Raw genomic sequence first — 18,406 nt, forward strand, 5'->3', positions numbered from 1 at the left:
TGTTCCTGGTTTACAATATTCTAACATATGAATTTCATAATTTCTTCCTTCCTAGAAGTTTCTCTTTTTATATACTTTATCTTTATCTATTATAGGTATATTCCAATTATGAAAACTTTCTTCTAACTTAGCTATTTCTAATTCATTTTTAGTTCCAAAGGTAGATGCTTCATCATTATCTGTTTTTATTACTAAAAAATTATTTTTTACTAGATTTAAATTACTCATCGTTCTCAATAAACTAGCCATTTTATGGTTAGAACTTTGTGAGTTACGGGACCACCCTCGTTAACCAACGGATTCACTGCCTTACTAGGACTTACAACCAGGACTAAGATCCGGGCTGACCAACGTAGTAACAGTTCTCACTGCTACTTGTAAAGGGGCTTGTAGGAATTGAGCCTGTTCTAGTAAAGAAGGATCTTGTTGAGGTTGAGACTCTATTTGTAAAGATCGAAGGACTTGTATCCTTAATTGTATATCATAAAAACGTATCATATTTTGCACATGAATATAATGCATTCTTCTAACATGATAAATACGTTTATTTTTAATATTTTGCCTAACAAATTTTACTGATTTTATGGTTTTCATTTGTTGTAGAAACCTTTTAGTTTTGATTATTTTCTTGTTCACCTTTTTTATTTCTTCTTTTAATTCAAAAGATTCAATTATTAATTCTCTTACCTTCCTTTCTATTGCCATTACTCTTATTTTCATATTTCTTCTAACCAACTTTAAAGATTTAAGCTTTTTATGAAACTCTTTCATGTTATAAGAACAGGGATAATAATTAAGAGAATAAAGAAAAGAAAGATAGTAAGCTTACAAAGATGAACTTGTACTCTTATTGCTTGCAAAGTTGATACACTTCTTGAAGATGATTACAAATATTTAGAGAATATATGAAGTAAGAAGATATAAGAGTAGAGAGATTTCTTGAGCTTTCAAGTATTTGATGATCTTGAATGAGTGAGGCCTTTGGTATTTATAGACCTCAAATGATGACTATTTGGGTACTATTTACCGACAGTACTGTTTGCTTTTACTGTTTGCCGACATTTACTATTTTGCCGACATTCACTGTTTGCTTTTACTGTTTGTCGATATTTACTGTTTACTTTTTACTTTTTACTTTTTACTCTCTTTTTTTTTACAGAAATCATTTTTCTTTATGATTGGCCTTTTACATTGATTGCATATACAGTACTTACTACATCTCAAATGGGTCTTGAGAATCTTGATAGTAATGAGCTGGGCTGGACTGGACCTCTTCGTCTTCTCCAAGAGGTACGATTTGTATTTCTTGTAGAGAGCTTTGAATATCTTCCTCTGAGGTTGCTGCCACTAGGGCTGCCATGATTTGTCGCTTCTGTGCTAAGAATTGGGTCTCTTTTTTATAAGCTATTTGTTCATTGGTGGTGCTTGAGGCTGTTATTGCTGGACGCTTTTGTGATGTTGTTAACCATTGATCAATAGCTGCACTTCTTAGTAAATTTATATCATATTTGTTCCACCATTTTATTTTTATTACTCTTACTAAATATTGTATGCTTGGAGATTCTTCATATGCTGCTGAATCATATTCCCATGTCATAATCCAGCTTATTCCCATGGCTGCTATGAATGAAATGAATTTATATTCTTGTAAGAATGATGACTTGCTTTTATAATATTCATACACCATACTGGCTTCTTTTGGGAAGAAAGCTTCCATTGGTCCGAAATTCTGGAACCATGCTTGGAACCATTTGAGAAATTGTAATGATATCCCCTTTCTAAACCAAATGAACCACGAATGGGGACTTGGTGATAGAAATAATATATGATTCCAGGCTTCTTGGTAATCATAGTAGGTATAGTTCTGGGGTTCAAATTTTAGTGAGAAACTTTTAGACTGATATGGAGGTATTTCCCATTCTTGTAAAGATAATATTTTTATGATTTTTATCTTTAAATAAATAGGCTGTTTGGTGTTTGAATCCCTATAATGGGTTAATTCAATTGATCCGGTGTCTACTAATATGAATTCATAGAATTTTTGGGTTTTTTGTGGGTTAATAGGTATGTAATGGAAAATGTTTGGGAAAATAGTCTTATATAGGATTTTCCTATCTTTTTTGAACCACTCTTTTTCGATGGTTAATATTTTTATAGGATTGGGTTTTTCATAGTCAGAAAATTGTTCTTTCAGAGGTTGAGTGTTATAGAGGTCATATGGTTGTAATAATGTGAATTTATTATTGGTAGTAATTAAAGGGCTCTTAGAAGGTGATGACAATGATGGTGCGGCTTTTAGAACCTGTGACATTGTCATAGGTCTTAATGATAATTGTTTTGCTGGTACAGCAGTAATAGGTAATTTCGTTTCTTTTATTTGGTCAAAAGGTTAACCATAATCTTCACTGGAGGCTACTTTTTGTTCCATCTTTCCCTGCAAAAATTATCTAGTAAGAAAGTCAGGGAGTGAATTTAGTTCTCCTTTTATATGTTCAATAGTAAAATCGAAGCATGATAAAATAGCTTGCCATCTTGCAAATATTTGTTTTGAAACCTAATTTTTGACATCATTTTCTAAAACATTTGGTGCTGCTTTACAATCATTTCTTATTATGAAGGTTTTATTGAATAAATCTTCTTGAAATTTTGAAACACATAATACTATGGCAAGTATTTCTTTTTTGACTGTTGGGTAGTTCTTTTGAGTCTGGTTCCAAATTCCTGAATGATATTTTACTATTTGTTCTTTTGAGCTATTAGGAGGTATTTGTTTAAGAATTCCTCCATATCCTAATTCTGATGCATCTGTTTCTATAATTAATTTAGCCAATGGATCTAGTATACTTATACATGGTATTTCTTTTATTGCATTTTTTATCTTTATTATTATAGAAGTCATTTCTTTTGTCCATGTAGGTGGATTTTTTCTTAATCTTTTATAAAGAGGTTCGCATGTGACTCTTATTCCAGGTAGGAATTTCGCTACATAATTTAAATATCCTAAAAATCTTTGTAGTTATTTTTTGTCAATTATTTCATTTGGAAATTTATCTGCAAATTCAATAGCACTTTTAATAGGTACTATAGTTCCTTGATAAATTTCATATCCTAAAAACTCTTTTCTGATAAAACTAGTCCTTATTCTTTTATAATATCTATAAATTTTTCTAGATGATATATATGCTGTTTTATTCCTTTTGAGTATACTAATACGTCATCAAGATATACTATAGTAAATTCTATATGCGAGTAAAATATTTTATTCATTATTTCTTGGAATTCACTTGGAGCATTTTTTAATTCTTGAGGCATTACATTCCATTCATAATGTCCAAAGGGTACTATAAAAGCTATTTTATATTTATCTTTCTCTTTTACTACAATTTGATAATATCCTGATTTTAAATCAAATTTTGAAAAGATATTTGCTTTATTTAATCTTTTAATTAGATCACTTTTATTTGGTAAAGGATACTTAATCCATTTTAATACCTTGTTTAGAGGTTTATAATTAATAACTAATCTTGGAGCACCTCTTTCTATTTCAAATGCTTTCATCACATAGAAGCCCGTACAACTCCAGGGTGATTTTGAAGGCCTTATTTTTCCCTTATCCAGATATTCTTGTATTTCTTTTTTACAATATTCTAGATACTCTTTGTTCATATGTATCGGTTTTGCTTTTGTTGGTATATTTTTTTTCATTAAACCCATCTTCATATGGTAAAGATATTTCATGTAATTTTCTATGCTGAAAGCTGTGGGGTTTAAACTACATAATTCTTTCTTAATTTTTTCTTCAATTGCTTTTATTTTATCTTGTATTTCCAGAGTTTGCAATTGTTCTTCTATTCTTTTATGTGTAACTTCTTGGTTTAAGTAGTTAATTTGTCTTGTCTTCCTTTTTATAATATTAACTTGGCGCGGTAAGTGTTATAAAATTTTCTCTTGGCTCAAACAATTAATTTGTCTTACTTCTGTTTCCATAACACTAACTTGTGTAGATAGGTGTTGTAACATATTGAGCTATGCTGTTTTGGTCTGGTGAGAAATTCAAAATGAACAGGATGATTAGGATCCTTGTACAAGTTATTCCGTCGATGTCGACATTAAAGGGATATAATAATAAAGTAAAAGGATTTCCTAATATAACTTGATGAGATATATTTCTTGCTAAAAAGAATGTAGTGGCAAAGGAAACCCTATTTTTACAAATTTTTTCTTTAGATAACATATAGTTTATAGTCATTTTGTCATTTTCTGCCATTAGGACTCTTTCTATAGTTTTCTCATAATATTTTGTGGGTATTAACCCTTCTTGTATGTCATTGACATCAGCTCCTGAATCTACCATAGCTATTAAATCAAATTTTTCTTCTCCTACTATTAAGGTTATCGTAGTGAACCATTTTTGGCTTACTAATAAAATTAGTATATTTATATAATTTTCTGTACCCACGTCAATATAATTCTCGGGGATTGTTATGTTACTAGTCCCTTTTATTTGACTAACATTATTTTCCAAAGATCGTTCTTGAATTTTTATTATGTTTTCTCCTTCTATTTTTAGTAATCTATGGTCCATATTAATATTTTGTTGTTTTAATTCTGACACTTCTCTTTTTAACTTTTTTATCTCTTCTTTGAGAGAATTAAGGGAAACTTCTTCTTGTGGGTTTTTAAAACGATTATAAATTTCTTTTATTTCTATGTGTCTTATTTCTTGCTTACTTTCTTCTTCTTTTTTAACTAATTCAGCTAATTGTCTTATGAACTCATCCCTTAATGTCATATCTTCTAACTTGTCAATTATTTTGACTAGTGTAGAAGTTTGTTCTTTAGTCAAAACATTTACAGTTTTTTCACAGTTTTTACAGTTACATAATCCTATTCCTAAACAATTATTATTATCATGTTCCTCTTTTTCACTATTTTTTTCTGAGCTCTCTTCTTCTGACATAAGGTCTAATTGTTATATAAAATAGTCTTCAGTTTCAGAAGAACCCTCACAGCTTGATTCTTCTTCTGATTCTGAATTGTTTAGTATGGCTGTCAAAGTATGTTTAATCTCTTTATTTTCTATTTTATTTATTTTTTGTTCTGTCGTACACTTATTAGCATAATGTCCTTGTTTTTTACATTTCCAACATGTTACTTGTTTTTTCTTATTAGAAAATTTAGGTGTTTGTCTATATTATATTTAGGTTTTTTATAAAAAATTTTTTGTTTAACTTTATGCTGTCCACTAGGTGCTTTTTCAGGAATTATTCCATATTGATAACAGAAAGTGACAATTTCTCTTTTTCCCGTGATATTTTCTTGTTTTATTTTCTGTTGTATCTTGGTATCTGTGCATATTTCTATACCTATTTGTACTATTATACTATGCAATTGTCCAAAGGTTAATGAACTATAGGGCATCTGGGTCCCAAATTGTGTTTGTAGTTTTTGTAATACTTTTTCAGAGAATAATTTTGGTAAGGCTACTACGAATCTTTCTTTCCATAAAGGTGCATGTGCATCATCTCTTATCATAACTTTTGACATAAACATCTTTATATCATCTATAATCAGACATGGTTGGACATCTTAAATTCATTAATTGAGTTTGTATCCTATCTTTAAAAATACTGGGATCTCCTACAAAATTTTTAATAATAGTATATATTAATGTGGATGTAGCGTCTGGTGACTGATCTTCTTGTTTAATACTATTAATAATTAATTTTTTTTCTTGGATGCTGAGAAAATTATCCCACTAACCTTTTAATTGTCCTGTAAATCCTTGGGTTATCATAATTGCTACTTCTTTCTCAGAAGCTTTTCTCATCTTATAGGCAGTTGTAGCCATAGTCATATTACACATTTGGTCTAAAATGGCCTGCTCACTTAATCCATCTATATTCCATTCTACTAAGTCTGATCCTGAATTTTGCACTAATTGTGTTCGCTCTTCTAGGCCTACATCTACTGGTGATGGTCTAGAATAATAATTTCTTGTTTTAGGGTAATCTCTTTTATGGGATATTTTATTTAGTTCTAATTCTTCTTCCTTTTGCAATGTATTAATTGTTAATTTTCCTAGACTAATACTCCTAAGTTTTTCTTGTAGTTCTTCAACTTCTGTTTCTACTTTAGATTTTAAGCTAATATTATCTAAACTTTGTAATTTATATATAGGTTTTTCTATGGGTTTTTCTACTTTAATGACTTTTTCCATATTTTTCATTCTTCCTAATTGATTTTTCATTATATCTAACATGGTATTAGTAAATTTTAATTATTGATGTAATTTCTTAATATCTCTTTTTTCTATATTTCCTTCTGCATTGCTATTTTTATAGGGTGTTGTTTCAACTTCTAGGTCTTTTCCAATTGGTACTTTAATAGTTTCTTTAGGAGGATATTCAGATTCTATTACTGATCCTGAGCTTGTTTCCAAACAACAATTGGTTTTGTTAAAGGACATAGTTTCTTATCAGGTTTAGAGTAATAATTAATATACCAATCATAGAAGTATAAACTTATTCTATTTTCTTTCATGAAATCATAGAATAGTTCTCTTAGTCTAATAACTTCATTTTCTGAGTGGTTGCTAAAATCTTAGTGTATATATATATATATGATATAAGGATTTGAGAGTGATAAGAATTTGTTTGGATAAGTTTTTAAGAAAATATTTTTTTGAGTTATTTTTTTAAATAGATTTTATAAAAAAAATAAAAGTAATTTTATGTTTGAATATTTCATACAAAAAAATCCTTTTATTTATCAATTATGTTTAGATATTGTTCTTGCAAGGATGCTGCGGCTGAGGTATACGTCGGCTATGCGTTGGTCTGTGTTCGGCAAGTCTGCCTGAGCCGATGATATCTTTGTGAACTGGGACCCGAGCGTGGTACCTGACAAAGGGATTCAGAGTGGATTCTCATGGGCGAAGTAATGAGATAAATAATTAATAGATAAATAAAATTGAGGGAAAGATGACTTCAGAGTGGATTCTCATGGGCGAAGTAATGTTCTTCAGCAGAAGTATATCATTTTTTTCGTGTGTCTCTTGCTTATGTTAATGCCATTTTTATAGAGTTAGAGCTTAGGCTGTCCAACGGTTGGTTTGAGTGAATCTCGATCTCCTCCGAGATTTTTGGGAAGTAACGTTCATGTGATGAGGTTTCAGGCGTACGTGTTTTTATTTCTCCAACGTGGCCGAGATATACATCGATAAGTCTCGACTAGGCAGGGTACCATACACAGCCCCCAAGCTTCACTTGTGTTTTGATTTTATAGCAAGTTGAGCTTTGGACGACATATATCTCGGTGCCGGTTTGAACTTGGTAACCCCCAAACTCAACGATGCGTTTAAAATTCTACTTATGTTTTTGAGGCATTTTAACCTGTTGGGGAACGTGTAATAAAGTTGTTTTTCCGTATTTGATGAACGTGGTGTAATTAATTCCCTTAATGAACGGGTTTTGAACCGTTTTGACCTAGGATATTGCAACAGTTAATCCTTTTGGTTCTCCCACTTGGTTAGTGGGTTTGTCATAGCACTTGTTTGGGGGTTTTGCTTCAAAAATTTTCGTCTTTTCCTTTTCTACTTTTATTTGGCTTTGGCGTTTAGAATGGCTTCGAAAGGTTAGATTTTTCTTCTTGTTCTATTTTCTTCTCTTTGTTTTTCTTTCTCTATCGCGGTTGAAAGAAAATGGTCAAGAAAAAGGAAAAAGATAAACTGAAAGTGGTTGAGGTTAAGAAGGATGATCTTTATCACTGGGTAAATGATGATGTAAAAACGCATGCCTCTTCGTATTCTACTTCTGAGTCGTTGAGCGAGCTTCGTAGTATGAAACTGGTTAAGGATCATTCTGGCATTGCTATTGAACTTCTCCTCTATTCTAGTGAGGAGTGGGTTTGCCAGCGTAGGGGGGATTGGGGGTATTTTTATATGTACACCCTCTGTTTGACTGAGTTGCATGTTAAATTTCCCTTTTCATCCTTTGAGTGTGATGTATTGAACCAACTTAACTGTGCCCCTACTTAATTACACCCAAACTCTTAGGCCTTTTTACGGGCTTTTCAGTGTTTGATGGATTTTCTCGAGTATCCTTCTTCTTTAAGTATTTTCTTTTCCCTGTTTCAATCAAAGGGGGTCCGTAGAGGTTTATGGGTGTTTCTGAGTAGTTTCCCCGGTCGTTCCATCTTTTTACTTTATAAGTCTTCCTTCAAAAATTTTAAGCCTTTGTTTGTGAAGGTCCGATCTGTAGAGACCGAGTACCCTTTTTACCTTAATGACAAACTAATAGAAAAATTCCCATTATACTGCTGTTCTGAGCCCATGCAAGTGCTTGAGGCTTATAGGAGTGAGGAGGAAAACTTGGTGGTGGAATTTTTAATTGAGAATTTTGCTGCTGGTGAGTGTTTGTCGATTCTTGAGATATTGCTTTTCGAAAGGGAAAATGATAAAGAAGGGTTAAGGACTTACATAGGTAATATAAGTATGCACCTTTTGTGGATTGCTCTGTTCTAATCTGGTTTGTAAGCTCCTCTTTTTGCTTTTGTCTGTAGGGAGGCGAGTTCCGTATCTGAGTTTGTCTCGGCTATAGACTTTCCTTGATAAGAGAAAGGATAAAGGCGCTGGCGTTTCTAGCCTACCTAAAATTGGTGAAGGGGATGCAGTTTTTTCTACTACTCAGCTGGCCTCTTCAAAGAGGAAGAGAGATAGTTCTGAAAACTCATTGGAAGTGCTGTCCAAAGGAGGTAAAGGTTTTGCTGAAAGTTCAAGTTTGGCATTTGACCATCAGCGTAGGCTTCATGGGTTTATACCTGGAGCGAGTTCACATTCTCTCTGGAGCGAGAATTTCCCATTGGCTGAGCTTTTCGATCGGTCTCTCAATACCCTGGAGATATGTTGCTTACTCGTCGAATTGGTGTGGAAGCTTTGGGAAAATATGTTCAGGTTTGTGATTGTATTTTCGTTATTGTTCGTTTTTTGTCACTTATTGTGTCTGATTTGTTGTTTGTAGGTTGTTGCTACTTGTTTGCTTTGTGTCGGTTGCACCACCGAATTAATCAGGGCTGAGCAGCAAATTGATGCTAAAAAGTTTGCTTCTTTGGAGCGAATGATTAAAGAGAAAGAAGGAGTTATTGTGGATGTTACTACAAAGATGAAAGAGAAGGAGGAAGTTGTTTCTGATATTACTACGAAGATGAAAGAGAAAGAGGACGAAGTGACTCGTCTTCAAGATCAAATTTGCTTACTTCAAAGTGAGATAAGGGATAGTGACAAGACGAAGGGTAAGATGACTGCTCAGATCCACGAACTGGAGGATCAAGGTATGGAAATATTTACATCTGGGTTTGACCGAGCTATTTCTCAAGTTTCATTATTCATCCCCGAGTTTGAAATTGGCCGATTTAATGTGACAAAGATCGTGATTAATGGAAAGCTTGTTCAAGATGAGGCGGGTGAGGATCACGATGAGAATGTTCCTCCACCTATCTAGAAATATGGTTTTATAGGAAAATTTGGTATTTTTTTGTTTGATCTAGGACCGATTATGTCTCAGGCTTTGTTCCCGAATTATAATGTTAGTATTTTGAGATCCACCCTTGACGATGGTTGGTATTTGAAGTATGTTTGATCAGTATGAAAAAAAACTCATGTATACTTAGTTATTTCTGCGCTAGTTTGAATGATAAGTATTGCTTTGATATCACTTTTTGAGTTTTGCTGATATCTTTTTCCGACTTGAGTCGTCGGTTTGTCGTGTTGATGTTATCTTGACTTTTGCCGATGAGGATTACTATATAGTATGTAGCTGAATATAATTTATTGATGTGCATGAGAAGTTTTTTGTACGAATTGGTCGGCCTCGTTAAAACCTGTCCAAGTAAAACCCTCCTTAGGGATAAAACCTCGTGATCAGGAAAAAGAGTACCTGGCCAGTCCATACTTACATTTTTTGTTTAACTGTAATAGATCTTCAAAGATGAAATGTTCCATGTGTTGGGTAGAGGTGTCCCTTCTAATGTTTCAAGGGCGTATGCTCCTTTGCCGATGACTTTAGAAATACGGTAAGGACCTTCCCAATTGGCAGCTAGCTTCCCATGTCTAGGTGGTTTTTGGACTTCTTCCATTTGTCTTAGCACTAAGTCTCCTTCTTTTAATGTTCTTGGCCTTACCCTTTTGTTGTATTGCCTCTTTATCATCGCCTGCATTGCTTGTTGTCGGAGCTTGGTAAGTTCGCGGTCCTCGTGTATGAGGTCGAGCTCGGCTGCTCTTACCTCCGAGTTATCTTGCTCGTTGAAATACTCGGTCCGTGTTGATCCTCGACTAACCTCTATGGGTATCATACAGTCTGCACCATATACTAGTCGGAATGGGCTCTCTTTTGTTGTTGTGTGTGGTGTTGTGTTGTAACTCCACAATACCTCAGCGTCTGTTAGTTTCTTTTTTAATGCCTGCAAGATAACTTTGTTAGCTGCTTCCGCAAACCCGTTAGTTCATGGGTGCTCGACAAAGGAGAAGTGATGCTTAATATGCAAATTTGTTAAATATGATGCTACCTTTTTGTCCGTAAACTGCCTACCATTGTCAGATACAATTTCTCTGGGTAATCCGAATCTACATATGATAGACTTCCAAATAAAATTTTGTACCTTTTTGGCTGTGATCTTTGCTAATGGCTGAGCCTCTATCCATTTTGTGAAATAGTCAACAGCAACTAAGAGGAACTTTACCTGCCCCATTGAGATTGGGAATGGTCCGAGTATATCCATTCCCCATTTATGGAATGGCCAGTTGATGTTTGATGTGTGTAAGAGCTCGGCTGGGTTGGGGATGAGCGGCGCGCATCTTTGACAGGCGTCACAGCTTTGTACCTTATGTCTGCAGTCTTTCCTTAACATCGGCCAGTAATTGCCAGCTTGCAGTATTTTTGTGGCCAAACTTCTACTTCCAGTGTGGTGTCCGTAAATTCTGCCGTGCAATTCGTTTACCATTGCTTCGGCTTCTACTTGGCCGAGACATTTCAGGAGGGGTCGGGAGATGCCTCGTCTGTACAAATCCAATCCTAATAAAGTATATTGGCTAGCTTTGTATTTGAATGTCCTCGGACTTTCACCTTCTGGTATTTCTCCGCTTTGTAAATAGCGAATGTACATCCTTCACCAATCTTCTGCCTGTGTCACACTCAACACCGACTTTGTTTCTACACTTGATTCTGTTAAAGTAATATGGTGTAGTTTGTCTGTTTGTTCTATTATTCTATGTGTGGCTAACTTGGATAAGATATCTGCCCTGCTATTTTGTTCTCTAGGTATATGTAAAATTTCAAAATGTTGAAAATATTTCATTAATTCCTTGACCGAAGTCAAATATTTTTCCAAGAGCGGGTCGCGTACCTGGAATTGGCCTCTACCTGTTGCACCATGAGTAGTGAGTCACAGTGTACCTTTAGGGCTGAGATTTCTGCTTCCTTGGCTAATCTCAAGCCTGCTAGTAGGGCCTCATATTTGGCCTGGTTGTTAGTTGTTTCGAAGAGGAACCTGATTGATTATTCGGCGTGGACTCCATTGCCGTCCTTCAGCAGAATTCCTACTCCGCATCCATTCTCATTCGATGCTCCATCCCCGTACAGCTCCTAGGATTTGATGAGTTCATCTTTGTCTGTGAATTCAGAGACGAAATCGGCTAATGCCTGGGCTTTGGGCGACCCCCTCGATTGGTAGGAGATGTCAAATTCAGAGAGCTAAATTGCCCATTTTGTTAGTCACCCTGCTAAGTCTGGTTTGGATAGTATTTGTCGCAGAGGGTGACCCGCCTGAACTATGATTGGGTGTGTCTGAAAATAATGCCTCCGACGCCGGGTAATAACTACTAGGCCAAATGCCAGCTTTTCAATCAATGGGTATCTTGTTTCGGCATTCTACAAGACTTTGCTTACAAAATATACTGGATGTTGCTCCTTCCCTATTTCTGTTACCAAGACAGAGCTGATAATGTTAGCTGAAATTGAAAGAAATAGTGACAATGGTTTACCTTGCTCCGGTTTCTACAGTATGGGTGGTGGTCCCAATATCTGTTTGAATTTGGTGAATGCTTTCTCACATTTGTCTGTTCAGGCGAACTTGTCTGACTTTTTCATGGTCTTGAAAAAATGGTAGGACCTTGTTGCTGCAGCCGGTAAGAATCTTGATAAGGCGGCTAGGCATCCTGTTAATCGTTGTACTTCTTTGATCGTCCTTGGTGATTGCATGTTTAGGATTGCTTGACATTTATCCGGATTGGCTTCTATACCTCGGTTTGTTAACAGAAATCCAAGGAATTTTCCTTGTTTTACTCCAAATGCGCATTTGTATGGATTTAATCTCATGTTGTGCATTCAGAGTTGTTGGAAGACCTCCTTTAAGTCGGACTCGTGTTGTTCTTCTGAACTAGATTTGACGACCATGTCATCAACATATATTTCAATGTTTCTTCCGATTTGTTTTTTGAATATTTTGTCCATTAGCCTCTAATAAGTGGCACCTGTATTTTTAGTCCAAAAGGCATTACTTTATAATAAAAGTTACCTTGGTCGGTTATGAATGTTGTCTTGTCCTCTTCATTTGGGTGCATCTGGATTTGATTGTATCCAGAGTAGGGGTCCATAAAGCTTAGCACTTTGTAACCTGAGGTGTCATCTACAAGTCTGTCAATGTTCGGCAATGGATACGAGTCCTTTGGGCAAGCCTTGTTTAAATCTGTGAAATCCATGCACATTCGCCATTTCCCTAAATTTATTTTGACCATGACCACGTTTGCCAGCCATGAAGAAAATCGGACTTCTCTTATAAAACCTGCATCGAGTAGTTTCTGCATTTCTATTGCTGCTGCACTTCTCCTTTCAGTTCCCAAATTGCGTTTTTTCTGTCGTACAGGTCGGGCATTGGAGTTGACTGCTAGTTTGCGGCAGATAAAGTTTGGATCAATCCCTGGCATGTCAGCTGGGGTCCAAGCAAATAGGTCGGCATTAGCTTTCAAGATGCTCCTCAGATGTTCCTTTGTCTCTGCAACAAACGCTGATCCAATGTTAGTATACTGGTTATCTGTATATAATTCTACCTTTTCGAGATCGTCCATTAGAGAAGGACGACTGTGGTCGTCTCTAGGATCCATCTCGGTCAGGCGTGGGATATGCTCCGAGTTGTACACCGAATTAATCCTCGGGATGGCTTCCTTCTCGACCTTCTTTATGCTTGCATTGTAGCATTGTCTGGCCTCCTTGTGGTCGGCATGGACTGTTGCTATTTTGTTATCCTGCAGGGAAAACTTGACACACAAATGAATGGTAGAAACAATGCCTCCAAAGGAGTTCAGGGATGGACATCCCAAAATAATATTGTAGGGGCTAGCACAGTCAACCACTAGGAATTGAATGTCTAGTGTCTTGGAGTTTGGAGGTTCTCCTATTGCCATTCTTGGTGCACGAAATCACAATCACACTTTTGCAATTCCGCACAACTAACCAGCAAGTGCACTAGGTCATCCAAGTAATACCTTACGTAAGTAAGGTCGATCCCACGGAGATTGTCGGTTTGAAGCAAGCTATGGTTATCTTGTAACTCCTAGTCAGGATATCAATAATTCTCAGATTTAATTGTAAAAAGTAAAAGAACATGAAATAAATACTTGTTTTGCAGTAATGGAAAACAGGTTGAGGTTTTGGAAATGCTCTATCTTCTGAATCTCTGCTTTCCTACTGTCTTCTTTTTCATGCACACAAGGCTCCTTCCATGGCAAGCTGTATGTAGGGTTTCACCGTTGTCAATGGCTACCTCCCATCCTCTCAGTGAAAATGTTCAACGCGCTCTGTCACAGCACGGCTAATCATCTGTCGGTTCTCGATCATGTCGGAATAGAATCCAGTGATTCTTTTGCGTTTGTCACTAATGCCCCACAATCGCGAGTTTGAAGCTCGTCACAGTCATTCAATCCCTGAATCCTACTCAGAATACCACAGACAAGGTTTAGACCTTCCGGATTCTCAAGAATGGCCGCCAATTCATTCTAGCTTATACCACGAAGATTCTGGTTAAAGAACCCAAGAGATATTCACTCAATCTAAAGTAGAATGGAGGTGGTTATCAGGCACACGTTCATGGGTGAGAATGATGATGAGTGTCACGGATCATTACATTCATCAAATTGAGGAACAAGTGATATCTTAGAATGGAAGCAAGCGTGATTGAATGAAAAACAGTAGTAATTGCATTAATCCATCAAGACACAGCAGAGCTCCTCACCCCCAACCATGGGGTTTAGAGAATCATGCCATAGAAAGTACAGTATGAAACGTGTAAAGTGTCATGAGGTAAAGATACAATGTCAAAAGATCCTATTTATAGTGAACTAGTAACCTAGGGTATACAGAAATGAGTAAATGACGTGAAAATCCACTTTCGGGGTCCGCTTGATGTGTGCTTGGGCTGAGCATTGAAGCTTTCATGTGTAGAGACTTTTCCTGGAGTTAAACGCCAGCTTTTGTGCCAGTTTGGGCGTTTAACTCCATCTTTTGTGCCAGTTCCGGCGTTAAACGTCGGGAATTCTGAAGCTGATTTGCAACACCGGTTTGGGCCATCAAATCTCGGGCAAAGTATGGACTATTATAAATTGCTGGAAAGCCCAAGATGTCTACTTTCCAACGCAATTGAGAGCGCACCAATTGGGCTTCTGTAGCTCCAGAAAATCAACTTCGAGTGCATGGAGGTCAAAATCCAACAGCATCTGCAGTTCTTTTTCAGCCTCTGAATCAGATTTTTGCTAAGGTCCCTCAATTTCAGCCAGAAATTACCTGAAATCACAGAAAAACACACAAACTCATAGTAAAGCCCAGAAAAGTGAATTTTAAATAAAAACTCATAAAAACATACTAAAAACTAACTAAAATGTACTAAAAACATACTAAAAACAGTGCCAAAAAGCGTATAAATTATCCGCTCATCACAACACCAAACTTAAATTGTTGCTTGTCCCCAAGCAACTGAAAATCAAATAGGATGAAAAGAAGAGAACATACTATAGACTCCAAAATATCAATGAAACTTAGCTCCAGTTAGATGAGCGGGACTAGTAATTTTTTGCCTCTGAACAGTTTTGGCATCTCACTTTATCCTTTGCCGTTTAGAATGATTGGCAACTATAGGAACTCAGAATTCAGATAGTGTTATTGATTCTCCTAGTTAAGTATGATGATTCTTGAACACAACTACTTTATGAGTCTTGGCTGCGGCCCAAAGCATTCTGTCTTCCAGTATTACCACCGGATACATACATGCCACAAACACATAACTGGCTAAACCTTTTCAGATTGTGACTCAGCTTTGCTAGAGTCCCCAATTAGAGGTGTCCAGGGTTCTTAAACATGCTCTTTTTGCCTTGGATCAATTTTTATTTTTACCCTTGCCTTTTTGTTTAAAGGGCTATTGGCTTTTTCTGCTTGCTCTCTCTCTTCTCTTTTTTTTTTGAATTCACTGCTTTTTCTTGCTTCAAGAATCAATCTGATGATTTTTCAGATCCTCAATAACATTTCTCTTTTTCCATCATTCTTTCAAGAGCCAACAATTTTAACATTCTTTAATCAACAAATTCGAAAGACATATGCACTATTCAAGCATTCATTCAGAAATCAAAAAGTATTGTCACCACATCAAACTAATTCAATTAGTTTCAGAGATGAATTTGAAATCCTATACTTCTTGTTCTTTTGTGATTAAAACATTTTTCATTTAAAAGAGGTGATGGATTCATAGGACATTCATACCTTTAAGACATGAACCTTAAATTTTATTAATCATGAATTAAGAACAAGACTCAAAAATCAATATAAGATAAGACTAATAGTAATAAAAAAACAAAAATTTAAATGACTCTAAAATAGACTCCTAATGATAGAGGTTATCACAGAGTTAGGACTCAACAACCTTGATTTTGAGAAGTGGATGCTACCTCAACTTGTGGGGTATTTGACCCTTCAAGGGAGAGCTTCTGGCGCTTCAGCTCCTGTAGCTCACGCCACTGCTTCTCTTGTTTCTTCAGCAATTTAAAGAGCATGCAGTTTTGATTCTGCTGTTCTTCCTTAATTTGTTCCATAGTTTCTTGCAGCTTGGCAACAGATGCTTCTAGGCTAGCCCAGTAGTCAATTTCAGGAAGTTCAGAGAGGAATTCCTGCGCCCTCCTCTTGATAGAGTTATCTTGCATTTGTCCTTCCATTGACTTCTTGGTGATTGGATATTCAATTGGGATGAATTCATCTACTCCCATCCTCACCCCGGCATCTTTGCATAGCAGAGAGATTAAGCTTGGGTAAGCCAGTTTGGCTTCAATGGAGTTCTTGTTTGCAATTGTGTAAATCTCACAAGCAATCAGATGATGAATCTCCACTTCTTTTCCCAGCATAATGCAATGAATCATCACTGCTCTCTTGACCCTGACCTCAGAACGGTTGCTAGTGGGCAATATAGAACGCCCAATGAAGTCAAGCCAACCTCTTGCAATTGGTTTGAGATCTCCCCTCTTGAGTTGGTTTGGGACACCTTTTGAATTGGTTTTCCACTTAGTTCCAGGGAGGCATATGTCTTCTAGAACTTGATCCAACCCCTTTATCTACTCTCACCATTCTCCTATTAAAGGATTCAGGATCATCTTGTAGTTGAGGCAATTTGAAGACCTCTCTTATTTTGTCCAGATGGAAGTAAATAATTCTCCCTCTGACCATGGTTCTGTAGGTGTGAAAAGCAGTTCCAGTCATTCTCTGCTTATCTGTCAGCCACAGATTTGAGTAGAATTCCTGAACCATGTTTCTTCCAACCTTTGTCTCAGGGTTGGTTAGAACTTCCCATCCTCTGTTTCGAATTTGCTCTTGGATCTCCGGATATTCATCTTCTTTCATATCGAATCTGACTTCCAGGATCACTGACCTCAGACCCATTATTTTGTGGTAATGGTCTGCATGTTCTTTGGTTAAGAACTTCTCTTGACTCCAAAGATTCTTTGGATTATTCTCTTTCTTGCCTTTTGAATTGGTTTGTTTTCCTTTAGGAGCCATGATCTTGATAAATCTTGGCTTAGTGATCACGGAAAAGCATACCAAACATAGAGGTTTGCTTGCCCTCAAGCAAAAGAAAGGAAAGGAGAGAGAGAGGAGGAGAGCAAATTCGAATGGTGGGGAGAGGGGGATGGCCGAACGTGTATTTATAAGGGAGGGGGATTGATTTCGAAAATTTTGAAGGAGATTTGAGAAGATATGGAAAGAATTTAAGAAGATATTTGAGTTTTTGAAGGATATTTGGAAAGGATTTGAAAGAGATTTGAAGAATGATTTAGAAAATTGTTTAATTTTTGAAATTTGAAGGTGAATGATGAAAGTTTGTAATGTGTTTATGCAGAAAATTATGGATCAAAACAAGAAAGTTTGAAAAAATTTGAAGTGGAAAACAAAATCTCTGTCCCCTACCTTTCTGGCGTTAAACACCCAGAATGGTATCCATTCTGGCGTTTAACACCCAAATATTGGCCATTATGGGCGTTTAACGCCCAGCCAGGTACCCTGGCTGGCGTTAAATGCCAGAAACCCCTTCATCACTGGGTGTTTTGCTAAACACCCAGGATGTTGCAATCTTGGCATTAAACGCCCAGAATGGTACCCATTCTGGCGTTTAACGCCCAAAATGGTACCTTTACTGTCGTTTAACGCCCAGAGTACCCTTTATTGGCGTTTTCTTGCCAGCAAACTCCTTTTCTCTACTTTTTGCACTGAATCCGTCTTTAACTCTATGAATTCCTTCAATTTTGATGATCAACCTTGAAGAATGTATGTCGATATTCTATTAAGTAAAATAAATCACCTGCTAATAGCTGGGTTGCCTCCCAGCAAGCGCTTCTTTATTGTCTTTAGCTGGACCTTTACTGTGCTTCATTCAAGCCTCAGTTTTGAGCATTCTTGCTCAAAATTGCTTTCAAGATAATGTTTGATCCTCTGTCCATTAACAATGAACTTTTTATCAGAATCAATATCTTGAAGCTCAACATATCTATATGGTGACACTCCTGTAATCACATACGGACCCCTCCATCGGGATTTAAGTTTTTCTGGGAATAGTCTGAGCCTAGAGTTGAAGAGCAGAACTTTTTGTCCTGGCTCAAAGACTCTGGATGACAACTTTTTGTCATGCCACTTCTTTGCCTTTTCCTTATAAATTTTTGCATTTTCAAAGGCACTGAGTCTGAACTCCTCTAGCTCATTTAGCTGGAGCAATCTTTTTTCACCAGCTAACTTAGCATCCATGTTTAGGAATCTGGTTGCCCAATAGTCTTTATGTTCCAGTTCTACGGGTAGATGACAGGCCTTCCCATACACAAGTTGGTATA

This window comes from Arachis duranensis, chromosome 1 (genome assembly GCF_000817695.3).
Source record: "Arachis duranensis cultivar V14167 chromosome 1, aradu.V14167.gnm2.J7QH, whole genome shotgun sequence".
Lineage (NCBI taxonomy): Eukaryota > Viridiplantae > Streptophyta > Magnoliopsida > Fabales > Fabaceae > Arachis > Arachis duranensis.